General features: G+C 39.5%; 1 pseudogene; it reads right to left on the bottom strand.

The window, feature by feature from the left end:
* Positions 1-395: 395 nt before the first annotated feature.
* Positions 396-16,098, bottom strand: LOC149015039 (uncharacterized; annotated as a pseudogene).
* Positions 16,099-16,123: the final 25 nt, after the last annotated feature.

The raw sequence follows: 16,123 nt of genomic DNA, 5'->3' as shown, positions 1-16,123 counted from the left end.
GTAACTCTTTTTATCTGTTAGGAACCTGCGAATCGAATGCAAAACTGTTAATATTAGAGCGATCAATCACACACAATCGAATAGAAAACAAGGAAGAAGGAGACGCAGATTTTACCCTGATTCACCTCACGTGTGTCATCATTCATCAAGAAATAAGTCAACACATTGCCTCATTGGCCATCAGAATTGACCCTCAGGTGATGATAAAATCTGGATTAGAACAATGTTCAGCAACGGGAATACACGTTACATTTAATCAAGTACACTGGGCATCGGAGATTGTGACCTCCATTTTTGCATCTCTCTGTGTTGTGATTACCAAGTGAGGAAAATCCCTCTTCCCTACACACCACAATGAAGCTGAAGCATCTGTGATTGCTATAGGATAGTGGCCATGTTTACTATTTTCACAACTCGTCTCTGGAAGCAGCATTCCTTGTGTTCTCAGTGTAGGATGTGTATGCTTTGATGATTGACTCATATATTTCAATTCCTTTCAAGTATTCCACTTGATTTAGAAACTGCAAAATCATATAAAGTAGTTAAGAACAATATTAATTGGATACCAAAAAATAGTTTACTGGGTGAAACAAATAAATATAATAAACGAAAATGAAAAGATCAGTAACCCGGCAAGAAAGCAGATAAATAGCAACAGGAAAGATAATTGTATCAGTTAAGGAATCCAAAAGTGTATAAGAAAATGTAAATAAAGGCTGCAATGTAAACATGCAAGTGAAAGAAGATTGCACTTCGACTTTAAGACTAGCACTGAAACATGCTCAAGGAAAAGATCTTTAAGGTTATATCTAACCCAGTCCAATTCCACATCCGATCTAGCTAGAGAATATTCCAGCCTAATGGCCTCCTGGCATGGAGGTAGGCTGATTCCTGAGTCACCATTATCTAAGATGCATTTGTAAAGTGGAGGAGGCTCAGCTAATAACCACCACACAGTAGGATTGATAGATGTAGCAGCAGATCATCAATAATAGAAGCTCGTAAAAATAAGATGGCTAACACCAAATTAGAAGGAAGCAAATTCTAGGTCATGCAACCGGCAGTTCAGTGTCAAATTGGTTTTGGGCTCCAAATTTGGTGAAGTTTCAATATGCAGAAGTGGAGGTATAAGATGGGAAAAAGAAAAGGATGTTGGCCTCAAAATTAGAAGGTCAATGCAATAGAACCATTCAGCCAACAGGAAGGCCTACATCTGGGATCATGCAGGCCTCTTTTTAGTCTGGTTCAATCCTCCAAAACCCTTCTGAGATAAGGCTAGAGTTTCAGAGAAAGGATTATCACTAGGAGTTATTGGCAAAGCGCAGGCGAAACTCGATCGATCTGCGTAGGGGGGTCTCAATTCTTCTCCGGAGGTGATCAGCAGCAATCCTGGGTTTGATCACCTTCCAGCACTAGTTGATTGGAAAAGTAAGTTGAAGTCTCAAAGCGCTGCAGCAGTCAAGGGAATATCAGCACCGGGAGTCTAGTAAGGGGGACGATAGATCACATGGGCGAGGTGATAAGAGCGGGTTGCCTTTATGGGCAGGTTATAATATATAAGCTCAAGTATTGAACCCAAAAATAGCACGTTAGTTATTAGGCTGAGACCTAGATTAGAAGCAAGAAACTAAAGAAAAGGAAACTATTAGGTTGGCAGAAAGTTCTAAAATAGAAACAAGCAACATAAATAAATACAAACAAAACCCATGTCAAAAAAAGAGGGATTTCCTCCGCAGTAGACCATTTCTATGTTCAATAGAATTTCCTCTGTAGTTATATCTACAGAAATTTGCAAATAGAATGTGAATTTGAAAAAAAAAAATGGAAAAGAAAAAAAAGAAGAAGAAGAAGAAAGAGATGAAGAAAAAAGAAAGAAAAAAAGAGAAGCATAGATGGGAAAATACATGGGTACATTGAAAAGCCAAAAAAGTGACTTTACATGGAGGAAAATTTTGTAGAAACATTTCACCTCATTATGGTCGTGGAGAAGAATAGGAGTGTTTGCCATGGGAGAGAAACCAATTGCAGGCAATCCTCGTTCCCAAGTATCGAGAATCTGTTGAGGCGGGGAAAAACTTCGGTTTGCTAAGTTTGCCATTAGCTTTCTTTACTGCCCCTTCTAAAAGTGCCCACCATGGATTGGAGTCATCTGTAGCAGTGAAGACTGGCTTTCCAAACTTATCTAGAGTGGAAACCTTGCCTTTAAACTGTCCCAAGCATAACTTGTTAGAAATTTAGAATTGGAAAATTAAAATCCCAAAAAAAGCAAACCTAAAAGTTTTGATGCTTCTGCCTTCACAAATATATTTGATAAGTATGACAAAACATTCAAGCACACATAGACAAAGGATAAGAATAAAGATAGGGAAAAGGAATTTGGTCTCAGAGATGGAATATGCCAGCACTCCCATGACTTCCCAATATGATAAAGCACCTTTGCTCCCTTATTTTGGTGGAGGAGACAGATATATTACATGGGAGTCCAGAAATATGGTAGTACTCGATTAAAGTAGTCAATCTGAGGAAAAGACAAGTGTTGAAGTATATGCAAGTCTGGACTATTTTACTATTCATGTTACTGTTCAAATGAACAGTAAAAACTATGTTACTATTCACGTGAACAGTAAAAACTGCATAATTTCTATTTCTAATGTAGAAGTCTTGCTACATAAGTTTTGGGAGTTTTTAGAAAGCATAGTTTCTATTTTGGTGGTAGTTTCTATTTTCAGAATTTTTATTTTAGGAGCTAGGAAGTTACTAAAGTTGTAATTTTTTGTTTCCTTTTTCTAAAGAACAATTATTTGTCTCTCAAGTTGTATTAGATTCATTAGAAGCTATAAATAAAAGGGCTCTGTGATTCTAGATTCTTAAGCAAGAATCACAGGCCTCTTCTACGGGTTCTTCATCTCTCTTCTCTTCTTCTTTTTCTCTCTTTTCTTTGTTCAAGTTCGGCTGCTGTTTTGATTATTTAATGCTTGTTTTCTAACATGGCATCAGAGCAAGTTTAATCAACTTAGGGACCGTTTTCTCTCTCTTGGCTGCCCAATTTTTTTTTCTTCTTTTTTTTCCTTTTTCTTATCTAGGGCAGCCCCAACCTTCGTTGCAGTAATTGTGCATGGCTGCCCATCTTCTTTAACTTTTGAAGCACCAAGTATCTATGTATTAATACTACAAAAAGGCCCTAAGGTTTCTGGGGATATGTCTACCTATTTGATTCAACTGAGGCTGCTACTACCCTATTTTTTTGTGCAAACTTGAAGTTCAATCTGCACTATACTGATGTCTTGGGATTCCTCTTGATTCTTGCAAAGATATGCCTATAATTCGGATTGCAAGACCTAAGTATTGTCTTCCATTGTTTGTGCTATAAGTTTAGTTGTAAGTCATATACTAGTACCCCTGTTTCATTGAATTTCTCTCTTCTAAAAAATTCTGCTACTATCTTCTTGCTTTACTACTTCTTCCGTTGTTTATTTCAGAATCAAGTTTAGCCTTCTTTTTATCTAATACTTCTACAAAGACCTTGAGGACTATTTTTCCTTCATATCGAGATCTGTTAGAGTTTCAAATCTAGCAGAAGTTTGCTGCTATGGTCCGAGATCTGATATTATCTGCTATTGCAGCAACTGTTATGCACTACTTCCGAGTGGATTGCTGCAACGACTACTGCAATTTTTAGATTCCAAGCTGGTTCAATATATTTTTTTTTCCTGGTCTAATTTGCTCCCGCCTAAGGGTTAGCGGTGGTTCAGATTTTTCCCCCCCTTGGTGCACAAGACTTTATCCTGTGAGACGATTTTCTGCTACTTGATCAACTTTATTAGTGAATAATACACTGCTCTGTGGCTGCTACTTTTCCTTCTTGGGTTTCCTTTGTGTTCATACTTTAAGATGCTTGTAACTGGTCATCATTAATTGTCCACGTGTAATGCTACATGTGAAGGGGAGAATGATACCTTATTCTATATCTACTCAAGATGTGCTGATGGATATTATTTGTGAAGATCTTTGTCATCAACTTATGGCATTCTACAACGATATCATTACATGTCTTTACCTATATTGTCCTCCAAACTACTTGGTCCGTAGTAACCCATACTACCTTACCTACTTGGTTCGCAGTAACCCATACTGTCTTTTACCTTACCTACTTGGTCCGTAGTAACCCATACTGTCTTTTACCTTATCTATTTGGTCCATAGTAACCCATACAACCTTACCTACTTGGTCCACAGTAACCTATACTGTCTTTTACCTACCTACTTGGTCCACAGTAATCAATATTGCCTTCTACCTACCTATACTTTGCCTATTACTTGCCTTCTTGTGAAGCATTTATAAGGACATTGGAGTTGTAATTTTGAAGATTTAGTATGGATATTTCTCCCTACTACCGGCATTATGTGGATGGTGTCTTTGATCCTCCTATACTTATGGACATTGGAGTTGCAAGTTTAAAGATTTAGTGTGAATATTTCTCCTACTACCGGCATTATATGGATAGTATCTTTGATCCTGTTATACTTATGGACTTTGTTCATCTTCAACATCGTCGATTGTTTTTATTATTGGATGGTTCTATTGACATGAAGAATTTAAGTTTTTTTTAAGTTGGTGTTGGTTATCTCCTGGGTGAAGTTTTCTAAGTGTTTATTGACATCTGTCATTGCTACACGATTCAAGATTGATGCTACCTTTCAAGTTTATTCTTATTGTGCAAGCTGAAGTTTTCTTTGTGTACACTCCAGCTTGAGGGGGAGTATTGAAGTATATGCAAGTCTGTACTATTTTACTGTTCATGTTACTGTTCACGTGAACAGTAAAAACTGTGTTACTATTCACGTGAACAGTAAAAACTGCATAGTTTCTATTTCTAATGTAGAAGTCTTGCTACATAAGTTTTGGGAGTTTTTAGAAAGCATAGTTTCTAATTTGGTGGTAGTTTCTATTTTCAGAATTTTCTATTTTAGGAGCTAGGAAGTTACTAAAGTTGTAATTTATTGTTTCCTTTTTCTAGAGGACAATTACTTGTCTCTCAAGTTGTATTAGATTCATTAGAAGCTATAAGTAAAAGGGCTTTGTGATTCTAGACTCTTAAGCAAGAATCACAGGCCTTTTCTACGGAGTTCTTCATCTCTCTTCTCTTCTTCTTTTTCTCTCGTTTCTTTGTTCAAGTTCAACTGCTGTTTTGATTATTCAATGCTTGTTTTCTAACAACAAGTACAGCTAGTACAGTGATGGCTATAGTCATTTTCTTTACTCTCTTCCTTTCAACTGATTATGTGAACATAAAATAGTGGCGACTTCTCCTGTCCCAGTTCAATGGTAATGGAATTAATACATTAAACAGAAAGGCTGGGTAAGCTGCTAGCACCTTATGTCGATCTCTCCCCCCTTTGAGGGTTAAGGGGGTCATTTTAGAAAAGCAAGGGAGGAAGGAGATAATAGATTTATAGGGGGCTAGGCTAGCTTACAGAATACCACTATCAATACCCATCCCTCTCCCTGAATTAGATGCTTCCTTCTCACATTTCTAGCTATGTTCCCAAATTTTTAGAAAATCTTCCAAGTCCTTCCATACCTCAAATGTCATGTTGCGTGAAGAAGGCGCCCACTCCTCTTCAATCCGTTTCTCAAACATTTTCTCATCAGCAGTAGGTGGGATTCGAATGTCAAAACCTGCTTCAGCTTCAGATGGCTACAGATTCATAACAAACCCCTGATAGAAGGATTACAGCAGTCATATCAGAGAGGTATACTAAAATCAAAAAGAAAAAGCTTGTAGGGTGGGGGTTGCTTAATAATCTGTTGATGGTTTTATGGAGTGCTTTTTCTGAACTTTGGGGCCATGGGGAATGCCAAGCCCTTGATAAAAAAAAAGGCTACACTGCTATCCAATGGAAGTGGCAGGGGTTACATGTTGGGCCAAGAGAAAATAGTCTCCAACTGAAACAAATTCCACAATTCCTTTTAGAAATGGCACTTTTGCATGCCCTGGGTAAAAAGAAAATTTGTAATTGTGTATGACTCCTCCCGGGCATGATTACTCATTGTTCAATTCAATATACACCTGTAAGTTGAGGTTTCATCCTCAGTGAAATTACCCCTTCTTTTTGCTCATCCTTAAACTGCTTGTTGGAATTTATTAATATGATTAATAAATTAAATTCCCAAAGGCAATATTGGAAACTCACTATTAGGGCGGTTACAAAATAGGGTTATATATTTTGGTAACCACCGCATTAGTGAGTAAGTGTGTGTGATTCATTCGCATGAGATTTATCTCTGAGAAACGACGGCTCCATCTCTCTCTCCCTCTCTCTTAGAATCGCAGGCTTGGAAAATTTTCCTTTCCTAGTTTTTTATCTTCATTCCATTAATCCACGGCATTTGGGTTGTGGATATTATTCCCTTTCCCAGTGATTGTGGAATCTCCCCGGTAAAGCTTTGGTGGTGGAACGAGAAGGTGGATCTAGACTTCCGCTGCAAATACTTCAAGTAAGGGAAAGCGAATCCAGGTAAGGAATCTTTCCCCCATCAATTAATTGAATTGAACTATTTTTGAAGTATTACCAACATTGGCATCAGAGCCATTGGTTCCCATGGTTCTTTGTTCCTCCCCATTGTTTATTTTAATTGTATGGATCCAATGGGAGGATCAAGGGTTTAATACGAAACCCATGGGAGAATTGATAGGGTTTTTGGAAACCCTTAATTTTGATTCGGATCCGAGTGGGAGGATCCTTGTGAATTTCCCTAATGAAGATTTGCATGAATTGATAATCCATGATGATAATTATTTTTGTTTAATAATTAATGCTGGATTTTTTCATGTATTTTTTTTGATGATTTTTTGGGTGAAAAAACGTGTTTTCTGTTTTTTTTTTTTTTTTAAAAAAATTTTGGTTCAAGAAAAATTGAAAAATCGCCGTTTTTTGGTCACTGTGGACCAGACGGTCGTCCGTCTATTATCAGACTACTCATAGTGACCCCGATGCCGACGGAATTCCGTGCGGCGGGTCATCCGTCGGGCAGGCGGCGATTCGGTCAGGCGGACGGCGTCCGTGGGAGATGGATTTTTTGGATATTGGTCTATCCAGTTCAGAATGTGTTTCTAACTTACTGGACACCAATGGCCCGACAATTTGTGTGATGTTTGGGCATTGAGGGCCTAATGGGGCCTAGTGGGAGCTAATGAGGTAGAAGTGTTCTGTGTGAACCACCTCATAGCTTTAACATGATTGCATGTTTTATTTTAATAAAACTATTTTTTATATATGGGTCTATCAATCATGTTTCTTGCACAGAATGAAACTAGTGTATAAGTCTATGTGGGTTTGCATGAGAATTTGATTGAATGTTTTTTAGCATTTCTTTTGGTTTAAGTGCTTTTCCCATAGGTTGACTATGCTAGTGTGATTTGTTGTTGCATGAGTTGTGTTTTATGCTAGAATAGTTGAACTCATCCTAGTATGTAATGTTTCTAGAATAAATGCCTGCTACCAAGAGCATTGTTGCTAACTTCGCGAAAGGAGATAAACCGAATGAGAGGTATTATGACCTTTGGCACCGAAAGGTGCAGTATCTCCTAGAAGAATAGAACATGCTGGAAACCATAAACCAGACCAGGAACCCACCTGAGGAAGGTACCACTGCACAGCATCGCAGGGACCTTGATACATACAATGCTTGGAAGAGGAAAGACCGAGTAGCCAGGATTACAATCCTGAGCTCCATGAGGGATGACCTGATGCTTCGTTATGAGAAGCATAGGACTGCAAAGTCTTTGTGGGAGGCTGTGAAGTTCTAGTATGGAGGGACTTCCACCACAAGAGGCCGCCAGCTCGGACTCACCTTTGACGGTTATAAGATGCGCCAGGGTCACACCATGAGGCAGCATATAACCATCATGTCTAACATGATTAGTGAGTTGAGCGCATGTGGGCGCCGAAGAAGGCGATGAGGAACAAGTCTCCGCAGTCATCAAGTCATTGCCAAAGACTTGGGAGCATATGAAGATCTTCTTGACTCATGCTGATGAGGTCAAGACTTTCGATCAAGCTGCCAAGCACCTTTAGCTTGATGAGGATCGGATGTTGGCCGATGCCCCTCAAACTGATGTATTTGCTACTAAAGCTAGCACTAGTAAGGGTGCAAGCTTCAAGCGCAAGAGAGAGAAAGCTCAACCTCAGCGGTCCAAGCAAAGTAACCAGGGTGGGAACAAAAACAAGAGTGGCCCCAAGCGTTCAAGGGGGACTAGTGCTTGGCAAGAAGAAATCAGCTTTGATTTGCTTCAAGTGCCGAAAGCCTCGGTCATTATGCTCGTGATTGCACCGAGCAAGAGGTATGTCTTGTGTGTTATACCTCATCTTGTTATGTAACAAGTTCTACTATGCTTGCTGAACTAAATCCTTTGTGGATTGTTGATTCAGGTGCGACAGAACACATAACAAGGGAACGCTCGAGCTTCGTGGAATATCGTCGTATTCCAAGAGGAAGCAAAAGAATAACGATGGGGAACAGCTCAAGCGTGGAGGTTCATTGCATAGGCACATGCAAATTAGTTTTGCGAGGTGGCCAGACAGCTGTTACTCCATGATGTGCTTTGTATGCTCCGGACATTCGGCAAAATCTTGTTTCTGTTATTTATCTTTTAAGACATGGTTTTAGAGTTGTATTTGAAAACAATTCTTTGGTTTTGTATCTGGGTGATACACTTTATGGTTATGGCTTTCTTGATAATGGTTTCATTGTATTGGATACAATTGATTATTCATTTAATTCTAGTAGTGCTTTTGTTTGCCAAAATACTGTGTGTATTGATTCTAATTTGTGGCATGCTAGACTAAGACATATTGGCTTAGATAGGATGAATAGGTTGGCAAGAGAAGGTCTCTTAGGCCAAGGTTCACTATTTGATTTGCCAACCTGTGAGTCATGTCTAGCAGGAAAAGCAACTAGAAAACCATTTAAAAAGGCTTTGAGAGCCTCTCTTCCTTTAGAACTTATCCATTCAGATGTGTGTGGACCCATGAATGTGCATACTAGAAAAGGACAGGCTTATTTCATCACATTCATAGATGACTATACACGGTATGGTCACATTTATTTAATTTCTCATAAGTTAGAAGCTCTGGAATGTTTTAAGAAATTCATGAGCTTAGTTGAGAATCAGTTAGATAAAAAGATTAAAACTCTTAGAACAGATAGAGGTAGAGAGTATCTCTCCGATATGTTCAAAGGGTTATGTGATGAAAAGGGGATATCTAGACAACTTACTATTCCAGGGACTCCACAGCAAAATGGGGTTGCTAAGAGGAGGAATAGAACATTGCTAGACATGGTGAGATCCATGATGGCACAGACAAATCTACCCATCTCTTATTGGGGAGATGCTTTGCTGACTGCGGCCTATATCCTCAACAGAGTTCCAACCAAATCGGTTCCTTCCACACCATATGATTTGTGGACCGGAAGGAAGCCAGATTTGAGTTACTTGCGCGCATGGGGATGCGTAGCATATGTTCACTCTACTTCTCACCAATATAGAAAGCTTGGACCCGGAGGAAGAAAGTGTATCTTTGTGAGATATTCTGAACCCTCAAAGGGCCATGTCTTCATTGGACTAGATGAGAATGAGAGGAGAACGGAACTTGAGTCTAGGGATGCAACATTCTTGGAGAATGATTTTCCATCTCTTTCAGGAGTTAACAAAGAATCATCGGAATTCTTTGAGATACAAGATAGTGGTCTTGTCACTCCAGGGATTCAGATTCTGGAAAATGAACCTGGGGTTCATTCAGAAGATCCTAGTGGGAGTGGGAGTGCAGATGTGATAGCTACCTTAGACGGTGAGAGATCTGACATGCACTTGGGCCGTAGTGGGCGCGGGCTAGTTCCTCGTCGACGTTTCGACATAGAGGATGAAGCTTACATGGTAACTCCTGAAGAGATCGACTGTGAGATGACTTCAGTCGATGAGCATGAACCAAAGAGTGTGCATGAAGCTCTTGCGGGGTCAAGCTCAAATGAATGGTTGAAAGCAATAAAGGAAGAGTTGGAGTCGATGAAAGTTAATCATGTCTGGGACTTGGTTGACTTGCCGCCAGGCCGAAAGGCAATTGAGAACAAGTGGGTTCTCAAGATCAAAAAGAAAGGCAGATGGATCTATTGAGAGATTCAAGGCTCGTTTAGTGGCTAAGAGCTACACCCAACGAGAGGGCGTTGATTATGAGGAAACTTTTTCCCCTGTGGTTAGGTTTGCCTCAATTCGCCTCATACTAGCCATTGTTGCTCAATTGGACTTGGAGCTTTATCAGATGGATGTAAAAACTGCTTTTCTCAATGGAGAACTTGAGGAAGAGATCTATATGGATCAACCTCAAGGCTTTGAAGCAAATGGACTTGAGCGCAAAGTGTGCAAGTTTAAGAAGTCCATATATGGCTTAAAGCAAGCATCTAGACAGTGGAATGTGCGCTTCCACCAAGCTATGATGGAAAATGGTTTTTCCATGCTTGAGGAAGACCACTGTGTTTACACCAAGAGATCTGATAATAATTATGTCATTCTGACACTGTACGTAGATGACATACTTATGGCTAGCAATAGCAAGGAGCTATTGGAAACCATTAAGAAATGGTTGTCCTCCGTATTTGATATGAAGGACATGGGTGAAGCAAGCTATGTGCTTGGTGTCAAGATTGTCAGAAATAGGCAAAAGAGATTACTGGGTTTATCTCAAGAGACCTATATTGACAATGTCTTGACGAGATACCAGATGCACAACTGCAAACCATATGATACTCCAGTGGAGAAGGGTTTGCATTTGAGCCTTGATATGGGTCCTAAGACTCCAGAGGAGAAAACCAAGATGGAAAGAGTTCCAAATTCCAGTGCAGTAGGTAGCCTTATGTACGCTATGATGTGTACTAGGCCGGATATTTTTTATGCAGTGGGTTTGGTTAGTCGGTACCAATCAAACCCAGGCATAGAGCACTGGAAAGCAGTCAGGAGGATATTGAGATATCTCAGAGGAACGAGTAACTACATGGTGTGTTACCAAGGATTGGATTTGCGCTTAGTTGGCTATACTGATCCGACTGGGCTGGAGACATCGATGAGCGCAAATCAACCTCTGGATATGCTTTCTTGCTGAATGGCGGGGCCATTTCGTGGTGTAGCAAGAAGCAGGCTTGTATATCCCTCTCGACCATAGAAGCAGAGTATGTGGCATGCTCAGCTGCGGTTCAAGAGGCTGTTTGGTTGAGGAGATTCCTTCGACATACTGGGATTGTGATGACATCCAAAGAGACTGCCCTTTTCTACTGTGATAGTACGGCAGCTCTTAGCTATGTCAAGGACCCCAAGTATCATGGGAAGACCAAACATATATAGTTGAGATATCACTTTGTAAGAGACATTACATCAAGGAAGAAAGTTGTACTTAAGCACATATCTACTAGTCAGATGGTAGCTGACCCTCTTACCAAACCTATAGCCAAGGATGTTTTTATTTCTCATGTAAAATCCTTGGGCTTGCATAGATTGTGACTTATTTTTGTACTAAGACTTTCTTATTAATGAGTAATATGAGTTCATTCCAGCATTTTTTTTATTCACTTTCTGTGTGATTGTGTTTTGCTAGCATAAAATAGGATATGTCAATAGGCAAGAGAATGGCTCACTCACACGAGCATTCGCCTCTGGCGCCTTGGAGGCGAGCAGAGATGAGACAGATTGTGAATGACTTTGTGTAGGTCAATTCATAATCATGATGTCGCCTTGATTTGGAATCAAGATGAGTTTCTCTATTGTGAAGAGAATCGACATGAATGTTCCCACTATTCATGTTGCCTATAAGAGCCAAGTGCGAGTACTTTATGTGGCGCTAGGGTGGCGACAATAAAGAAACTCGGGTTAGGCGCAAGAGGTTGTGACTAGACTAAGACTTGTATGGTGTTGAGATGGACATACGTTCTATTGTATATAGAATGCTCCACCATAGCACGTATATCATACTATGTGTGCTTAGCGATCATTGGAAATGAGAGGATGGATCCCTGCTCCTCTCATTGTGTGAGTCCTGGACCTTATGGTCCATTAGTGTTCTTAGTGACTTTCGACGACATCATGAAACGAAGGATTGATGTGGCTACTTTGGGGTGTTACCTATGGTCATGATTGATTCGACCTAAAGGGGCACTACCGGGAAAGGAGTCAATCCTAAGTGTAGTGATGGTCTGGGGTGAAAGGAAAGGTTTGATTCAACTGCACCCTAAAAGTGTTTGCTGGCGCCAACTGTATGTGTTACAGTAGTGAACATTTTAAGGACAAGAAGGTGATCTCTCAAAGGGATCGAGATACCTTTAGTCTGGTGAGTTTGAATAAACCTAGGACACTGTGTTATACTAATGCTTATTTGATTTGTTTCTATGAGTGATGTGCCATTCTGGCCTTCTGGGAAGGTTTCTAGTTTGGGGCTCACGCGTGCAGGTATATCACCGGTCGCACAACCCATTTTGCTAGTATGACTTGTGGATATTAGTGTCTGGGACACAGGTGGTCTATGTATCTGGGATACATAGTGAAGAGATCAATATATATGTATATCTGGGATATACATGTGTGTCTAGGACACAAGAGGTCTATGTATTTGGGATACATAACAGAGAGATTGAATATGTATATCTAGGATATACATTAGATATACATGTGTGTCTGGGACACAAGAGTTCTATGTATCTGGGATACATAGCAGAGAGATTGAATGTGTATATCTGGGATATACAAGTGTGTCTAAGACACATTGAAAGATTAACACTTGCCCTTGTGCAAGTGGGAGCTGTTGGAATTTATTAATATGATTAATAAATTAAATGCCCAAGGGCAATATTGGAAACTAACTATTAGGGCGGTTACAAAATAGGGTTATATATTTTGGTAACCACCGCATTAGTGAGTAAGTGTGTGTGATTCATTCGCACGAGATTTATCTCTGAGAAACGGCGGCTCCATCTCTCTCTCCCTCTCTCTTAGAATCGCAAGCTTGGAAATTTTACCTTTCCTAGTTTTTTATCTTCATTCCATTAATCCACGGCATTTGGGTTGTGGATATTATTCCCTTTCTCAGTGATTGTGGAATCTCCCCGGTAAAGCTTTGGTGGTGGAACGAGAACGTGGATCTAGACTTCCGCTGCGAATACTTCAAGTAAGGGAAAGCGAATTCAGGTAAGGAATCTTTCCCCCATCAATTAATTGAATTGAACTATTTTTGAAGTATTACCAACACTGCTTGTATACTAATGTCTTCCCTTGTTTCAATGCTTCCTGTTTTGTTCATTGCATGGTTTTCACCTACTAAATATAAGCTTGAAAAAGGATAACTTCCTAAATCATCTCCTGAGTTTGATCAGTAATAATTAAAGTTGACAGATAGCTGTGGTTAGAGTACAATCAAAATATTGTTTCTGAGAAGCTGTAAGGTACAACACAAATAATTTGTCTTCTTCTTAAATTGAATTTTAGGGAATAACCATAAACAAATTGATTTACAATCAGATCCAGATCTGTCCAGATTCTATTTTGGGAACTAACACACAATCCAAATTTTCTTGAAAGGCAAAAAAATTTTGAATTAACAAAGAAGAAAGGAAAAGGGAAGGGAGAGATACCCCTCCTTGAACATGCACTGTGGGTGTTACCCATGGTCATTATTTAGCATTTTAGCCTATCTTAAAAGGGAGCAACAATTAGGTTGTTCGGCCCTGCTACTCCACTTTCCACTCCCCAACTGGATTGAAAGAAAACCCATTACTTCCCCGAGCTTGGTACAATTAGAAAATGCACTTTTTACATTTTACGGCAAAACCTCCACCAGCCCAACTGTTATGAAAGGAACATAATGAATTATTTTAACTCCCTATGTTTAACAGCTCTTTTCTACTTTATTTTTGAAATCCCTTGATCCACCTCCAGTTAGAATGTTGCATCCTTCTTTGTAGCAGTCTGACCCAGAAACCCTGTGGTAATACAGAATACTAAGAGTTCATCCTGAATCAAACCTCACTTGCAAATTGAAATCTACGTATCAGAAAAATAAACTCATATTCCATGAAAAAGTTCAAAGCTAATCCTATCATGTCGACTGCATCAACAAATCCCCAAGCCTCCCACCTTATTCCACACACACCAAGACCTGAAAAATGCCACTTGAGCTAACTACGGAGACAGCAAAACTTATGCTAAGAACCAACCAAATCTCACCAAAAGATTGATAGAATTCAATGAAAAAATGTATCAACACTATAGTGGAAAGAAAGGAAAACATCGGGGCAGGGAATTTTTTTTTTTTTTAAAATCTTTTTAAATAATTGATAAGTACCATATTATTGTAACTATATATAGAACTAAAATGCAGAGCATTTAGAAATCCCTTTACAGATTCTAACTTAAGCTCTTTTATGGAAACATTTTAGGTTTTCACATTCATATTTCGATATAGGATTATGTACACAATATTGGAATGAACTCTCTAAGTTGTAACGTTTTTATCGAGAACATGGATTTCGGAAGAGAAATCTCAATGCAGGAGAAATATATAGAAAAGTATTCCAGACAGAATTTCAGCTTCTCCAATAAATTCAAATACGAAATATGAAAAGAAGAAACAGATTATTTGGTAGAACAATTTCTTAGAAATCAGAGCAACCAGTTATTGACTAAGATTGAGGAATTGTACACGAAGTTTGTCAGATTAAATAGGATATCAAGTGTTCCAATTCAATTAAAATTCTCATGCAGGTAAGTCCAATTTGAATTCTATGCACTACCAAGAATGCCAATATCTATTAGATGATATCTCAAATCACTTCAGCTTTAGTAATAGGCAAAAACTTGTTATGGGATTTATAGGGCAATGAAGCTATGATCAGAGTGAGAGCCACCTATGAGATGGCAGCAGAAGCCTGGTGGTTCTTATGAAACCATTTAGGATTAGACCTTGATTGACAAATACTGATCTAATGAGTCTTTTTCAAAATCTGTTATCCTAACAATCTTTCATAATTGTCAGTGAACTATTGCACCAAGACAAACTAATAGCTAATTCAGGACAGAAATATTGTTGTTACCAGAGAATTAGTTTGTCCCTTCTCTCCTCTTTGGGTAATTCATCCAAAAAAAATAGCTAATTCATTAGCATACCGTTGGAGATTCCAGTCTTCAGGGAGACCATATTCACTGATATGACCTCACCTGCTTCCTGCAAACCCGCCTTCACCATGTCAAATTGGGCAGCCCTGAATCTCATCACACTCTCAATGCTCTTCATGAGGTTCTCCATTCCACTATTGTCGTAAAGTTTTGATCCATGACCAGGGGAACCAGTAGCCTTGATCACAAGCCACCACGGGCTCCTCTCCGCAAAGAAAATGCGGTAATTTTCATTCGAGGATGCCAGTCCTGTCAGAGTTCACAATCAAAAAATTGAACCCTAATTCTATAAAATTCGAACTGATCTTACCTTCATCAAGAACGATGCCGACGTTCATTTTCTTGAATTCTTCCGACTCGGCTAATTTCTCAGCCCCATCATGGCCGCCTATTTCCTCGTCTGGAATGAACGGAACGTAAACAGTCCTAATCGGTTGAAACCCATGTTTCTTCAATCGGCGTACGGCTTCCAGGTATTGCATGCCAACACACTTCATGTCCTGCGATCCTTTGGCATAGATATTTCCAGCCTCATTGATGTGAGCATCAAAAGGAGCATGAACCCATTTATGGTGCTCGGCAGGATGAAATCGGCAGCTGCATGGTAGTCAGGGTTAGGGTGAGCTGTGTTAATTTGAAGATACTTCTGGAATCTTGAAATTATCGCCGATGAATCCTCTGGCAACGAAACAACTACTCTCGATGTGAAAAAGAAGCAGAAGAGAATGAAAATTCGAAACCTACGAACTGAAGATAGAGTGCAAGTTCTATAAATTCCCACCATTTTTCTCAGGAGAGAGGTCACCGAAGAGCGGCGAAGTGGCACTGAGCTTTCAAGAGCTGAACTCTTCTTCAAGAAGAACGAGAATTACAGAGACCAAACCCACCAAAATGGCGTGGAACCGAGCAAAG

Source organism: Hakea prostrata, chromosome 5, assembly GCF_041222555.1.
Source record: "Hakea prostrata isolate BN-2017 chromosome 5, UWA_Hpros_2, whole genome shotgun sequence".
In the NCBI taxonomy this organism is placed as follows: domain Eukaryota; kingdom Viridiplantae; phylum Streptophyta; class Magnoliopsida; order Proteales; family Proteaceae; genus Hakea; species Hakea prostrata.
The sequence above is the reverse complement of the archived record's forward strand: the minus strand, read 5'-3'. Positions and strand labels throughout refer to the sequence as shown.